Here is a 16,169-nt window from a genome sequence, read left to right as displayed (position 1 = left end):
ATCTCTCAGGAGAGTGCTCTAACCATAGAGCTAAAAGTTATAAGGTGGGCATCATCACCACCAATGCCATTGGTTCCTCTTCTTCCTCCTCCAGCCATTTTGTGTGGAGCAAGGTAGGTACCTAACTCATTCCCACAAGAAATGCCTTAGGTGCATAAGCCACCTAACTGCAAGTGGCGGGTTCCTGTTTATGGATCACTAGGAGAGACAGGTGCCTCCCTACTGCCCAGACTTCAGTGTCTATCCCAGAGGGAGAGTCAGGGTTTAGCACACACCCCTCTCATCAACAGCTCCCCCCTGGCTAGCTTAGGAGGCTCCCTACTTAGCATGCCAGCTTTTGTGGATCACAGTCTGAGGCACGTTTCAGAGTAGCAGCCGTGTTAGTCTATATCCGCAAAAAGAACAGGAGTACTTGTGGCACCTTAGAGACTAACAAATTTATTAGAGCATAAGCTTTCATGGACTACAGCCCACTTCTTCGGATGCATATTTGATATCTGATATGCATCCGAAGAAGTGGGCTGTAGTCCACGAAAGCTTATGCTCTAATAAATTTGTTAGTCTCTAAGGTGCCACAAGTACTCCTGTTCTTTTAGTCTAAGGCACCTGTCTCATCTCATCCATTGTACAGGGAGCCTAGCTGCCTAACTCAAGCTTTGTGAACCACAGGGCTGTTCCTGTGATTTTTCTAGGTTCTTAAAAGTTAAGCTCAGTGTGGCAATGCGTAAATCCCTTTGAGGGTCTGGGCCATATCTCCTATAGTCGAGCAAGAGGGGGGTAGGAAAAGGCACTATGCTGGCTCTACACCATTGAGGAATTCCCATCACAATAATGCAGCTGTAGATCAGGGCCATAAACTTCTGCTGAGCTGGGATATTTAATTGTGTAAATGGCATATAAGTGGGCTCTGAAAAGAAATCACTAAATTGTTCTTCATTTGAGACAGGGTATTACCCTTTATCCTGCTTTAGTTTTTGTAACACCTCAGTAACTCACACTTTGATAACCTGCAAACTCTTACATTCACATTAGAAACTAGCCAATGCCAAATATGTCCACTTGCTTCCACAATGGACATTTCTGATGTTAGCAGAGGTAACACAAATGGTTCTCAATATGCTACTAGATTCAATTACAGTATATTGTTCTAGGCTACGGCAGGCCTTCCTTAGGCACTCTGGGTCAGTTTTACAAAAGCATTTAGGCACCCAAAGATGCAGAGAGGCACTTAGTGGGATTTACAAAAGCACCTAAGCAAATTAAGTGCCTAACTCTTATTGGTGCTTTTGAAAATCCCATGGGGTTCCTGTCTGCATCTTCAGGTGCCTACATAACTTTGTAAATCTGTGCCTCTAAACCACACAATTTCAAATCACATAAAGACCAGGTGATCTCCACCCATCTCAGCAAAGACTCAATAGAAGATGCTCTAGTTAGGGCCTGCAGTACTAAGATTTCATTTTTTCTACATAAAATGAAATATACTGACTAGAATACTAAAATAGTAACTCTGAATGAATATAACTATATGAGAGCATAAACTATAATATCAAAGCCTTTATTTGGCTACTAGAGATAAATAAAATAATGAAAATTAAAGCCATGGGGAGTGCCTGGTTTCAGATTTCTTTGGGTGTAACTCCATAGCAGCTGGAAGGGGCGATTCTTAGTGCAGGTAGACATGCATGTGCTAGCTCTGCTCCAGCTGGCATGCTGAAAATAGCAGTAGGTCTGCTGTGGCATGGGCCGTGGCTTGGGCTAGCTGCCTTGCCCAACCCTCTGGGTACCTACTTGGGTGGTTAGCCTAAAACACGACCTGTGTCACCAGAGCCATACTGCTATTTTCGTCACTAGCTTGAACAGAGCTAGTTCGTATATGTTTACCTATGCTAGGAATTTCACCTCCCAGCTGCTGTGTAGAAATACCCATTGTGAACACAAAACTCCCTGAAGTTTGCAAAAAGGTTTGCTGAGGTTTGGGAACCTGGGCTGAATTTCTGGCCATGTTTAAAAAACCCTCTCTAGGAGCAGTCCTGGCCTTCTCTCAAGCCCCCCAGCCCCCCTTTTCTCTACAGGACTGCTGTGACCTGCCTCCTCTTTCCACACAAATTCTCTCCTCCAGAAGAGACCCCAGGATTTCTCTGGCTACCAGCTCATAGGGTTTAAGAGTGTTGCTCAGGGTCCAGATTTGTTCAGGTGGCCAACAGCAGTGAATGCAGGTGGTGATCCCACATCTTTGAACCCCTAAAAAGCACTGGTGACAGCATGCTTACTAGGCTGTCCTCTGAAGATACAAGAAGGGTAGGGTGACCAGATATTCCGATTTTATAGGCATAGTCACGATATTTGGGCCTTTTTCTCATACAGGCACCTATTGCGCCCCTCCCATCCTGATTTTTCACACTTGCTATCTGGTCACCCTAAAGAAGGGAGAGCAGCCATCCAGTGTCTCTGAAGATCTTGGGAGAACTGAGCCACCAAGCAAGACTCCACCCAGATGACTTCAGTGACAAGGTGATTTGCCCAGGTCCCAGGTGCTGGAACAATTTGTATAGGGGGGCGCTGAGAGCCATTGAAACAAACTCTAAACCCTCTACATGATGTAAACCACTTCAAGCTAGGGGGTGCGGCAGCACCCCTAGTTCCAGCACCTATCAGGGGCCTGTTGGACATGGTGGGGAGGAGGCAGAATCCAAACACCAAGGAAACCTAGACCCCTAACTCATGTATTATGATGTGTTAGGCTCATATTAATTTAACCCACCAGGTTTCACACAGCTTTCCTTGGGCCTGACTCAAATGGGCCCATGTGGAGTTTGAGAGCTACAAGTCAGGTATAACTGGGTGGCTGGGCAGCAAAATGGCAGATGAAATTCAATGTTGATAAATGCAAAGTAATGCACATTGGAAAACATAATCCCAACTATCCATATAAAATGATGGGGTCCAAATTAGCTGTTACCATTCAAGAAAAAGATCTTGGAGTCATTATGGATAGTGCTCTGAAAACATCCACTCAATGTGCAGCAGCAGTCAAAAAAGCAAACAGAATGTTGGGAATCATTAAGAAAGGGATAGATAAGACAGAAAATACCATATTGCTTCTATATAAAGCCATGGTTCGCCCACATCTTGAATACTGCATGCAGATGTGGTCGCCTCATCTCAAAAAAGATATATTGGAATTGGAAAAGGTTCAGAAAAGGGCAACAAAAATTATTAGGGGTACAGAACAGCTGCCATATGAGGTGAGATTAATAAGACTGGAACTTTTCAGCTTGGAAAAGAGAGAACTAAGGAGGAATGTGACAGAAGTCTATAAAATCATGACTGGTGTGGAGAAAGTAACTAAGGAAGTGTTATTTACTCCTTCTCATAACACAAGAACTAGGGATCATCAAATGAAATTAATAGGCAGCAGATTTAAAACAAACAAAAGGAAGTATTTTTTCACACAACACACAGTCAACCTATGGAACTCCTTGTCAGAGGATGTTGTGAAGACCAAGACTGTAACAGGGTTCAAGAAACAACTAGATAAGTTCATGGAGGATAGGTCCATCAATGGCTATTAGCCAGGATGGACAGGGATGGTGTCCCTAGCTTCTGTTTGCCAGAAGCTGGGAATGGGCAACAGGGGATGGATCATTTGATGGTTACCTGTTCTGTTCATTCCCTGTGGGGCATCTGGCACTGGCCACTGTCGGAAGACAAGAATACTGGGATAGATGGACCTTTGGTCTGACACAGTATGGGCATTCTTATGTTCTTAAGTGCTAGGGAAGAAGATTATTTCCTCACTAGATTGCAAAAAGAGCAGCAAAGTAGCTACAGCTATGTTCCCTTTTCACTGAATAAGTTTGAAGTGAACAGCATAACTCTAAGCCACAAAGACACAGTCTTGTTTTAATAAGTTCTTTGAATGCAGTTTAGGAAAAAAAGACCCTGCTTTTCCTTTGCTGGTTGATACTATATCTTTTCATTTAAAATCTAACTTACAAGATAAAGAAACTGAATGAAAGAATATTTCTAAGTGACCTTTCTATCTCTTTCCCACGTCACTATATTCAAGGAATAAATTCAAAGGCTATACTATAACTCCCCACTTAACGTCCTCTCGCTTAACATTGTTTTGATCTTACGTCTCTGCTCAATTACAGAACATGCTCCATTTAAAGTTTTGCAAAATTCGCTATAACGTGGTTTGGCTGCCTGCTTTGTCCACAGCTGGCAGGCCCCTATCAGCTCCCCTACGCCCCCACCACTGCGCCTCCTGCCCACTGGCAGACACCATAGATCAGCGCCTTCTCCCTCCTCCCCCCACCTCCTGCCCGCAGCAATCAGCTGGCTTGTAGTGTTCAGGAGGGACGGGGGAGGAGCAAGGACTCGGCGCGCAGGCTCCCCCTCCCTCCCCTGCCTCCTGAACTCCACAAATCAGCTGATTGCCACAGGCAGGAGGGAGGGGGGAGGAGGGAGGACGCGACGCACCTCCCCTGCCTCCTGCCCATGGCAATCAGCTGGCTTGCAGTGTTCAGGAGGGAAGGGGAGCCTGCACGCTGTGTCCTCGCTCCTCCCCCCTCCCCAGGGCCGGCTCCAGGCACCAGCCCAGCAAGCAGGTGCTTGGGGCGGCCAACGGAGAGGGGCGGCACGTTGGGCTCTTCGGCGGCGGGTCCCTCACTCCCTCTTGGAGCGAAGGACCTGCCGCCGAATTGCCGCCGAAGACTGAAGCAGGGTTGGTAGAGCTGATCGCGATCGCGGCTTCTTCTTTTCTTTTTTTTTGCTGCTTGGGGCAGCAAAAACCCTGGAGCCAGCCCTGCCCCTCCCTCCTGCCCCCTGAATGCTGCAAGCCAGCTGATTGCCACGGGCAGGGGAGGGAGAGGGGAGGAGCGAGGATGCAGCGTGCGGAGTAAAGGAGGAGGAGGAGGCGGAGGGGGGGAAGAAGAAGTCGGTTAAGGGTGGGGGTTGGGGGGGAAGGGGTGGCATGGGCGGGCCGAGGGTTGACCCCCCCCCCTGGTGCTTGCAGAGTAGGGGACGCTGCCGCTGCTGCTGCACAACGTGCTTCTCCTAGCCTACAGGCACCTTCAGCCTCCTTGCCTGCCTCATCTCCAGTGCCAGTGGGCTATGCCTATGTGGGGTAAGGCGGGGACACCTCCCAACTATAGTACTGTACTGTACTGTATGGCAAAAAAAAATTTACCTGGAACCTAGCCCCCCCCCATTTACATTCATTCTTATGGGGAAATTGGATTTGCTTAACATCGTTTCACTTAAAGTCGCATTTTTCAGGAACATAACTACAACGTTAAGTGAGGAGTTACGGTACATGCAAGTTGCACCTGTACATTGAACTGCCTGCCTAGAGACATCTAGAGATGAAAACATCCTGCATGTATTCACAATGTCGTGCTGGACAGACAAGCCAAATTCCCTTTACGTTTAAGAGAAAGAAAGGGTGTACGCTACCCATAACATAAAGTAATGATTTGAAATAATATAGCATTTATAATACAGACCATTCTTGGCACCTAGCTAGCAAAATGATGGTTGCATTAGAAATGCCCAAGATACATATATTTTAAAGGTTTAAATAACTGTAAGATACATTCAAACATTTTAAAAATACATTTTTTATGTCAGTTGACCTAACATGGTTTCATGTATGCAAGAAATTAAATCTCAGAAGACACACGTAAAGATAAAGGGTTACATTCTGCCCAGGTGTGAATGGGTGGAACTCCATTGACTTCGGTGGTGTATATAACTATTATGACTGTTTCTGTGTACTGCACCTTTAAAAGTGAGGACTGTCTCTGCTGGAGGCAGTGCTGTGAGGCAATTCAAGGTGCCTGTTGTTAGACATTGAGATGTATGCATGGGAGACTTTATATTTGTTCTTTCTTGGCTTTGACGCTTTCCTTAATATAAAAATAAAGTTGATTGAGATGTAGATTATGCAAATTCTGTAATTTTAAGTAACAGCAAGATGCTAAGAGCCTGAGATGGATGTGTATTAATGTGTATTACAAATCAAAAGAAACAAATAAGAGGAATAATTAAATGAAATAAGTAATTACCGCCTTTTATAAAAAATGGAAAACATAGCTTAATTGGTTTTACATCCACTCACAGCAGAGTGGAATTTGGACCGTAGCGCCACATGTTTCTATGTAATATAGTATGCTGAACATAAGGGGTGGAGGTTATTTATGATATGCCAATGATTTTCTTGCCAGAGGATATCAAGCAATCTGACTCTTTTGCTCTGTAAAAATTGAAATTAAGTCTGTTTATATGCTTGGGAAAATAGAGTGAACTAGCATATCAACAGATGTAATTTTGATTTGTACAGGGCATAAGAGGCAGAGTGACTGATAGCCTCTAGCAAGAAAGTCATTGGCATATCATGAATAAGACTAAAGGTCTCCCTGCCCCACAGTGTTGAGCAAACTGTACTACATAGAAACATGGCATAGGCTAGTTATATCAAGTCTTCAGGAACTACATCAGACACCTTTTCACAGAGGAAATTCATTCATGCCTTACTAGTACAGTATAAGTGTTTGAAAATCAATCTTAAATTCAACCAGATGCGAAGAAAGGGATGCATGGCTATTTTCGCACTACTCAATAAACATTTAGCAGAGTTATGAATTAGTGTTAACCTTGAGATTATTCCCCTGTTTAAAGAAATGATATAATGATATAGCCCTGGGTAGCAGGAGCTCAGCATCTGCTACAGGAAGAAAATTTGGAGCATCATATTAGAAAAAAAATCAACTGAATTTCAGCTTTAGTTCCGAAAAGTTGCCTGCAGAGCTATGTAATGCCAACATATGGGTAAGTATGAAAAAGTACATCTGGCTCATTTCAGTTTGGATCCCAAAAAAACTTATCCAAAATATCCCAGTCTCTCTGGTCTACAAAACAGCTGCTCAGGAAATCAGACTTTTCAGACAACATTTCCAAAATGCTGACTTTCCAGTCAGATCAGAAGTTTCACAAGAATGATTTTTTCGTGGGATTCAAACTTCCACTTCTGGTCCCTGCCCAGAATCAGGAAGCACAGAAGGGAAATACTTATCCAAACTGCTTCAGATGTGGTTTGGTTGGAGCTCTAGCCAAAGATACAGGGCAGATTGTATTTCAACTGAACCTGTTCGTATATCCTTAATAATGCCATTTACTGAGAGTAGAGGGTGGGAATCATGAACAACAAAAGCCCTCCTGTCGACACAGTGCTGTCTACACTAGGAGTTCAGTCCATATAACTGAGTTGCTCAGGGGCGTGGGCTTTCCACACTCCATAATGATGTAGTAATACTTACATAAGTCTGCAGTGTGGACCAAGCCTTTAGCACAGGGAACACCACACTCATTGCCAATGTATTTTTACCTATGCATGTATTTTGGGCCATAGTGATTAGATACATAAAGGAATTATTGTAGCACTATAAATGCTGACCTCACCTGGGGTGGATTCAGACCATTTTGAAGTTTAGTTACTATTTACAGTACTTTTTCAGATTCCATTAATATCCACTTTTACTTGCTTTGCCAATTTGCACTATTCTCCTGTTAGCAAAAATTGTTTGCCACACCTTTGGAGGTGGTCTTCTGTCACATGGATATTTTCCTATTTGGAAGCATTGAAAGAGATTCTCTTCATAAAGTGTGTTATCAGAGTTGTGCTCGTTTTAGACCTGTAACTATACATTCTCTATTATTAATGACTACCTCTTTAAAAAAAAAAAAAAAAGTTCCTCCAGAGCAGCCAATTATAATGTCTCTCACAAACACTGGATTATGAATTGCAGGGGGGAATAAGAAACAAGAGCAGTGGAATTTTAAAAACAAAGATCTTGTTTTCTGCTAAATGCCTAAATAAATAAATTTAGAGTGGGGGAGAAATGCTATGCTGTAGAAGGAGAGCTGCTTCCAATTAGAATGTTTTTCAACGATTTCCATAAATTGTCTAACTAAAGCATTTAGCAATTGGCCGTGCAGGAACGGTACAATAGCCCACCTAGCCTTTTCTGGTATCCTGTCTCTAACAGTGGCCAGCATAGATGCTTCAGAGGAAAGTGTCATCCCTTCCTTACAGTCCAGCCCCCTAATTCAATGCCCACTGAAGAAAATGGAAAGACTCCCATTGATTTTAATGGGCATTAGACCAAGTCTAGGGCGCCTAATTATGCAATACTACCAATACTACACCCCAAATGGAAAATTTCACACTGAACAGAGTTGATGATTATCTTATACCTTGAAGCAGGAGGACCAATTGCCCTTGTGATTTGTATCCTAGCCAGAAGACTGTAGTCTTCAAACTTGCAGTGGGATCACCCAACCATTTCAGAATATTAGCAGTTACAAACTATAGCCCTGATCCTACAAACACTTATGCACATACTTAATTGTAAGCGTGAGTAGTTCCACCGACCTCAAAGTGACTCTTATGTGCTTAAAGTTAAACACATGCAGGGTGTTTGCAGGATCAGTCATACAGTTGCTCTATGGATGGCCATCTACAAAGAACAATCTTTGAGTGGGCATGGTTTATTTTTTTTCTTTCTTTCAGGTAGCTGAAGAAAACGTTTATTCAAATTATCACTCAATTTCACATGTAACAAATAATTTGTTAGAAAACAGATTCTAATTTTTTTTTTAAAAATAAAACTACTGATCTGATGATTTTTAATGAAAGTAGGAAATATTGAAATCAGTGTAATTAGCTTCCATTAGTCCCAATAATGGGAACACTGGATTTTCAAACAAACACAGCCTTGTTCCTCTAATGTAAAATAATTATTGGTTCAAATAAAACTGTTTTCTTAAGACTACTTCTATCAGAGCAATATAAAGAATACATAACTCTTTTAGCAGAAACTTTAAACTAGCCTAATTTTGGTGTTGCTCGAAATACATTTTACATGTTTCTAAATAAAACAGTTTTGTGCTAAAAAGCAGTGACTAAACAAACAAAAATCTCTTGGGCCAGATTTATCCTTTCTGGAACTCCATTGAAGTCAGTATGTTATGCCATGGATACTTTTAGCCTCTTGTTCTGAATAATAGGAAATATCAGTGGTATAAGCTACACCATAATTGCCTGTTTTTTATTAACATTGTTAGTTTTACTTAGCTAACCAATAGGATTCAGTGAGTTTAAAAAAAAAACCAAAAAACCTAACAAAAAAATGAAACAAACACATAAACCCAAGAGCAAATACTCAGACTTAAAAACATCTGTTTTTGAATCTGCCAGTCAGTTCCTTGCTAGGGTATCCTTTGAGCTCTCACGAGCAGCGTCGTCTCATCAGGATAAAGAAAAACAAGGGTGTAACCCCCGCAAAATAGTAACCCCAGTTTCATTGAAAAACCTAATACTCAGGAGTTCTTAGTAATTAATCTGTTGTATTGTATTCTAAATGCTTTTCCCTTTCTAGGATGGGCACTTGCTCTCTTGCAACCTTACTCAGCAATGTTGCCAACTCTCATAATTTTGTCATGAGTCTTCTGATAATTATTGTTTTCCTTAAAGTCCCAGCTCCTGGAGTCATGTGGATATGTGATGATTTCAGCCTGCATTCTTAAACAAAAAGTAAGTTTCTAGCCCTTGTGGCTGTGGAGAAAACTTCAAAATGTGACCACAGTGCACTCTAAAGGCTCAAAAAGTAGAAGGCAAATAAAAAGAAAACCAAATCTATTATTTTTACATAATCTCATGATTTTAAATCCGATTTCATGATTTTTGGTGAGCCTGACTCATGACTTTTGAACATTTAGGGCTGGCAATACTGTTACTGAGAAGTTGCCTGATCCTGCTTTACTTGAAGTTACTGGGAATTTTGCCACTGGTGCAAGCCCACAAAGAGTATGTTTAGGGCCCCATCAGTTCCAGTAGATCGTGTTGGGTGGTGAAATGTTTTAGCCTCATCTGTGTCTTTTTAGTGAAGAAAATGATGTTGTGCCTTTCCTCTTGAAAACTAGGATCAGGAAGGTCAGGTTGTTGTCTCACACCATGGGTAAAGGGCTGACCTCAGGAGTAGGACTGCGCCCCAGGCACAGACTAGGCCCAGGCACAGACTAGCTGTGCAAACAGCTTTACTAGGCTGTGCAAACCAAACACGCATTGTCAGCTTTTGCCCTAGAAGAAAGAAGTAAAAGTGGCAGAAGTGAAAAACCCCGTTTATTTTTTCTTTTGAGCCTTTATATAGGCTATCACACTTAAACAGATGATAGTTTGGATTCACTCACCCATAAAACTGAATGATTCTGCAGATTGAATTTCCTTAGATCCTGAACTGTCAGAGGTTATTTCTTCCCCTGCTGTTTATTGCCTCAGGGTAGTTGTAAAGGAGGTTATGCCCATGTATAAACTTGCAGACAACGCCACACACTCATGGAGCCCTTTGTACTTTAAAGCAATCAGAGTTTTTAACCAGACTCCCTTCCTCACACTTCTTGGAAACACTCGACTTCACTGGAGCAATACTGCCTCTTTTACTACTCTTTGGAAACATCTAGGAGCACAGCTCTTGTGAAGGATCCTACCCTATGTGAAAAGGGCTCGGAAGTGCCACAATTTCCTCTCTCATAAGGGGCTCTGGCTGGATTACACAGAAAACAGGTTATAAATCAGGCATGAATCAAGGTTTCTAGCAGCATATGGGCTAAACATGGTTCCATGCTTTCAGTTTGGACATCCCAATCCCACCCACGCATACAAATACAGACAGAATTGTCTAATGAGGAACTCATTAATCATCATTATCCAGAATAAAACTAAATCTTTGTCTTAATCCGGGAAACAATATTTCTACAAATATTTTAAAAAATTCAAAATGTTTTTGTTTAATAGCGGTTAAACTGTTTTTCCCAATACATTTTTATTTTAAAATAAGATTTGTTCCCCTGTCTGAGATAATAATGTTTTATTTTGGCGAGACCGCAGCTGCTCTTGGTGCCTTAGCAACAGAACAGAGATCTCATCTTGATGGGGTCAGGAAAGCTGAAAATATCAACAAAAGATCTTGGCATTTTTCCAGTGCTGCAACCATTTCTTTCTGATTCTGCATTATTATTTCGTTCCTGTCCTTATGACCCTCTCAGGGGATGGTGCTGCTGACCTCATCAGCAGATGGATTTTTAGTGTATTGTTTCTAGCTTGAAGGCTATATACAAAGAGCATGGTAGCAGGATTTTTCTTTGGAATCAATGCTTATTTGCTCTTTGGTATAAGAGCCCTTTTTAGCTAACTGTAGTCTCCACAAGTACTCCTGTTCTTCTTTTTGTAAAGTTTCAGAGTAACAGCCGTGTTAGTCTGTATCCGCAAAAAGAAGAACAGGAGTACTTGTGGCACCTTAGAGACTAACAAATTTATTAGAGCATAAGCTTTCGTGGACTACAGCCCACTTCTTCGGATGCATATAGAATGGAACATATAATGAGGAGATATATATACACACATACAGAGAGCATAAACAGGTGGGAGTTGTCTTACCAACTCTGAGAGGCCAATTAATTAAGAGGAAAAAAAAAAAAAAAAAAAAAAACTTTTGAAGTGATAATCAAGCTAGCCAAACTAGACACAATCAACTCCGGTTTGAATAAGGACTGGGAATGGCTGAGCCATTACAAACGTTGACTCTATCTCCCCTTGTAAGTACTCTCACACTTCTTATCACACTGTCTGTACTCGGCTAGCTTGATTATCACTTCAAAAGTTTTTTTTTTTTTTTTTTTTCCTCTTAATTAATTGGCCTCTCAGAGTTGGTAAGACAACTCCCACCTGTTTATGCTCTCTGTATGTGTGTATATATATCTCCTCATTATATGTTCCATTCTATATGCATCCGAAGAAGTGGGCTGTAGTCCACGAAAGCTTATGCTCTAATAAATTTGTTAGTCTCTAAGGTGCCACAAGTACTCCTGTTCTTCTTTTTGTAGTCTCCCAACTTTACTGAATTGTGATCAACTACTCCTCCAACTATCTCTTTGCATTATAATCTCTCTTTGCCTGACCAAAGTTATCTCTTTCAATGGTTTTGATATCATTTTGCTTGGCACAGGGAAGTAGAGCCACCCGCTTTACTTGTTGTGGTGATTTGGGGAACCTATGTACATATGACTAAGGCTCCATGTTTGTCACTGAGGTCATGGAAGTCATGGATTCTGTGACTTTCTGCAACCTCCATGACTTCTGCAGTGGCCGGCCTGGGAGCAGCTTGGGCAGCCCCCAGGGCAGTCTCGGGCTCCCCCGCCCCCCAGCAGCAGGAATTTGGGTGTGTGTGGGGGGCTCAGGGCTGGGGATTGGGTTCCAGGGTGGTGCTTACCTGGGGGGGGGCTCCCCGGAAGGGCAACACAACTCCCCTCCCTCAGCTCCTAGTTGCACGTGCTGCCTCCGCCCGCAGGCACCACCCCCACAGCTCCCATTGGCCACGGTTCCTGGCCAATGGGAGCTGCAGAATCAGGGCTTGGGGTGGAGTGGAGGCAGTGCATGGAGCTAGGAGCTGGAGGTTGCTGCTTGCCAGGAGCCGGGTAGGGAACCTGCCCCAGCCCCAGCAATCCCCTAGGCCCCCTGCCCAGCATCCCCAGCACCCCACTGAGCACCCATGGCCCCCTCTGCCCCCCCCCCCCCGAGCCTCCCCAACCCCCAAGTTGTAGTCAGGGGTATATAGTAAAAGACATGGACAGGTCACGGGCCGTGAATTTTTGTTTACTGCCTGTAACCTGTCCAAGACTTTTACTAAAAATACCCGTGGCTAAAATGTAGCCTTACATATGACTTCTGCATTCTGGTTGATATTATTAAATTACTACGAAGATGTTACCGTGAAAATTGCTGCATCATGAATGCCCTTCTTTCTATATGTATCCACCATTGCTGACAAGCCTTAAGCATGTACATCCTAGATCAGAGACAATGGTGGGTCATTAGTACTCAAAGACCATCTACTCAGAGTAAAGCCACATGAGACAATGGGTTCACTTGAGCTGGGAGAAGATACTTTCTCCTCTTGTCTGGGGGGAGTGGCGGGGGGAGAGAGTGGAAATTGGCAAGACAGAAAGACAGTGGTGTTGATGTTGGGACATGTCACCTAGGGAGATGCAGGCCAGGTCTATACCACAGACTCATATCAGTATAACTGTGTCACTCGGGTGTGAAAAATCCACACCTCTGAGCAACGTAGTTATTCTGATCTAACCCCCCAGGTAGACAGTGCTATGTTGGTGGGAGAGCTTCTCCTGCCAAAGTAGCTACCACCTCTCGGGGAGGTGGATTAATTACACCAATGGGAGAAGCTCTCCCGTTGTGCTACACAGCTGCTATAGCACTGTACGTGAAGACAAGCCCTCAGAGAGACATACTGAAAGTCTGGGCAGAAGAGGGGAACAAAGCTCCATGTTTCAGAACCCAAGCTATGCAGTAGAGCAGAAGGATTCTCGAGGGCCCCAGACGACCTTGCCTCTTGCCCAAAGAATGGTCTGGAGCAGTGAGGAAACTGAGGCAGGGAAATGAGTAGCGTTAGTTCTTTTGTATAGATCTTTGTGTATGTCTCATCCTATTCAAGAAAGAGCAATAATGTGTTAGAATCCTGTGCAAAGTCTCTATGTGTTATGTGCTACACCTTAGCAAGTGCCCTGAAGAGGTAACTCAGAAGGCTCACACCTTCAGGTGGAATTCTGCGAGAAGGTGTGTTTAACCTATCAGGGCAATCTGAGGACTCATCACTAGTTCCTGGGGCTGGGCAGAAGACCACATGGTTGCAGCTCTCAGGAGAGGGTGCCAGTTAGAAGATCTGCACCCTGAAAGGGCGTCCAGAAGTCCTAAGATAAGGACAGTGCCAAGGCTCTATTCAGATTCCAGATGCTTATAACACCTGGGATCCAGCAGTTGAGTCCCATCACAGTGGTCTGGTGAGCCGTCAGGAGGGGGCACTCAACTAGACTTGTGACACAAGTGAATTTCCATTCATCACCATATGAATTTGAGTGGCTCTATGTAAAGCTGATTAGCTCATCTTATTTCAATGGAAACCTGCTTGGTTTCCTGCCAGCTCACCCACTCTGCTCCTCAGCAGCCTGCCTGGCAAACTGCTGGGTCTTTTAGGCTCTGTGGTTCTGGGGCAGCCTACTGTATGGACCGCCCCAGGGCAGGAGACCCTAGGGCTTCCAGGGTCTGTGGCCACACTGCCGCTAGCTAGGTGGACTGCCCTGGGGCTTGGGACCCCAGGGCTTCAGGCATTCATTACCTAGGGAATCCAGAGGCTGCAGTTTGGGGACAACCAACCAGGTGGGCTGATCCCAAATCCAGAATCCCAGGACTTCTAGGGTCCATGGCTCCAGGGAGCCAGATAGGCAGACTGCCCCAGAGTTGCAGACGCCAGGGTTTTCTCTCTTGGCAAATTTCAAAATTGTTGGTGTGTTTCCAATTAGAACTAAACCAAATGTCTAACAAGCTTAATCCTCCTCAAAACAGAATTACATTTCTCCAAATGCTCTACAGTACTTTTGTTAAGACATGTGATGCCTGCATTGTATCGATCTACACTTTTTCTCCTAATGCAGTCAGTGTCAATGCCAAACAGAAAGGTGACAGAACGCATCTTTGTTTGACACCTATGTTAAACAATTCACTCACATCTGCATTTGTTTTAACTGTGCAAGTTTCACCTTGATATAAAAAGCCTTGATGAGGTGAATTATTTTTCTTGGCACACCATAGCATTTCAAGATGTTCCAGAATGAATCATGAAAGGGGCTGTACAAGGCTTTCTTAAAATCTATGAAGTTTACAATGAGTAGGTTTTGCCATTCAATGCTCTCTTTGACAATTATTTGTAAAGTGAAAATATGGTTGATGCATAATCCTCTAGGTCAAAATCCAGTCTGCTATTCCCCATGCTTTGCCTCAACTGCTTCCTTTATTCTGCTTAAGGTGCTACTGTAGAAGACACTGCCTATCACCAAAAGAAGTGTAACATCTTGTTAGTTATTGCAGTCGCTTAGGTTACCTTTCTTTGGTATTTTGACTATAATGCCCTTTCCCATTGTTCTGGAGGCTTTTCCTTATCTCATCTTTTGTTGAATAGTTTGGTGATTTTATCAACGATCTTAACATCACAAGCTTTCAACATTTCCTTGGTGACTTGGTCTTCACCTGCACCTTTTCACTTTTTCATTGCCTCTTTCACTTCTTTTGTGATGAGAGGTGTTATGATGTCTAGTTCTGCATGTTTAAATTCTTTGTCAGAATCAATAGATTCTTGTGGCCTTGGTCTGTTTAGAACCTCTTGAAAGGGTTCTGCCCGAAATGTGGCTGATAGATCATAATCCCAAGTTTCCTCTCTTCTAATATTTCAAATTGAAGATCCAGATCTACACTTGCAAATCTACATGTCAAAATCCATTACATCAAAATTGTGCAAGTAAAATTATAAAAGGAGGGTCAGTTCAATTCTTTATGTCAAAAGACTTGCATTCCTCTCCATCCAGTTAAGCAACTACTGAGTACATTTTTAACCCGGTTGGATAAGTAATGGGGTAGGAAATGACAGGGAGAGCAGGAGTTATGGACAAAATATTTAAACCTGTCTGAAGTTAGTCTCCTAAACCCATATACAAGCACGTAAATAAAACTGGCCTGATTTTTAAAGATGCTGAGCACCTGCAGCTCCCATTGACTTCAGTAGGTACCTCGCCCTTCTGAAAATCAGGCTAGGGCCAAGCAGAGGAATGACGACAGGGCAAGTTATTTTCTTGTATATCTGTCATCTTATCTATTAATACTAAGCCCTGGTCTACACTACAGAGTTAGGTTGACATAAGGCAGCTTACTCTGCAAAGGTCTACACTACAATGTAGCTCCCACTGATGTAACTCACCCAGAACACCAACTTACTAACTCCGCTTCCATGAGAGGCGTAGCACTTAGGTCAATGTACTTAGGTTGACCCAGAATCAGCATAGACACTACCTTGCTTACATGGACTGTTGCCGTATTTCAGAATCCACCCTACAATGCCCTACACTGACAGCTAAATTGATGGAAGCGTTTCTGGTGAGGACATAAAGCACCGACACAAGGAGCATACTGTGGACATGCAAAAGCAATTTAATTACTGTGGTGGTTGTACGTCGACATAACTTGGGTCAACTTAATTTTG

The sequence above is a fragment of the Malaclemys terrapin genome, chromosome 1, assembly GCF_027887155.1.
Source record: "Malaclemys terrapin pileata isolate rMalTer1 chromosome 1, rMalTer1.hap1, whole genome shotgun sequence".
Lineage (NCBI taxonomy): Eukaryota > Metazoa > Chordata > Testudines > Emydidae > Malaclemys > Malaclemys terrapin.
The sequence above is the reverse complement of the archived record's forward strand: the minus strand, read 5'-3'. Positions refer to the sequence as shown.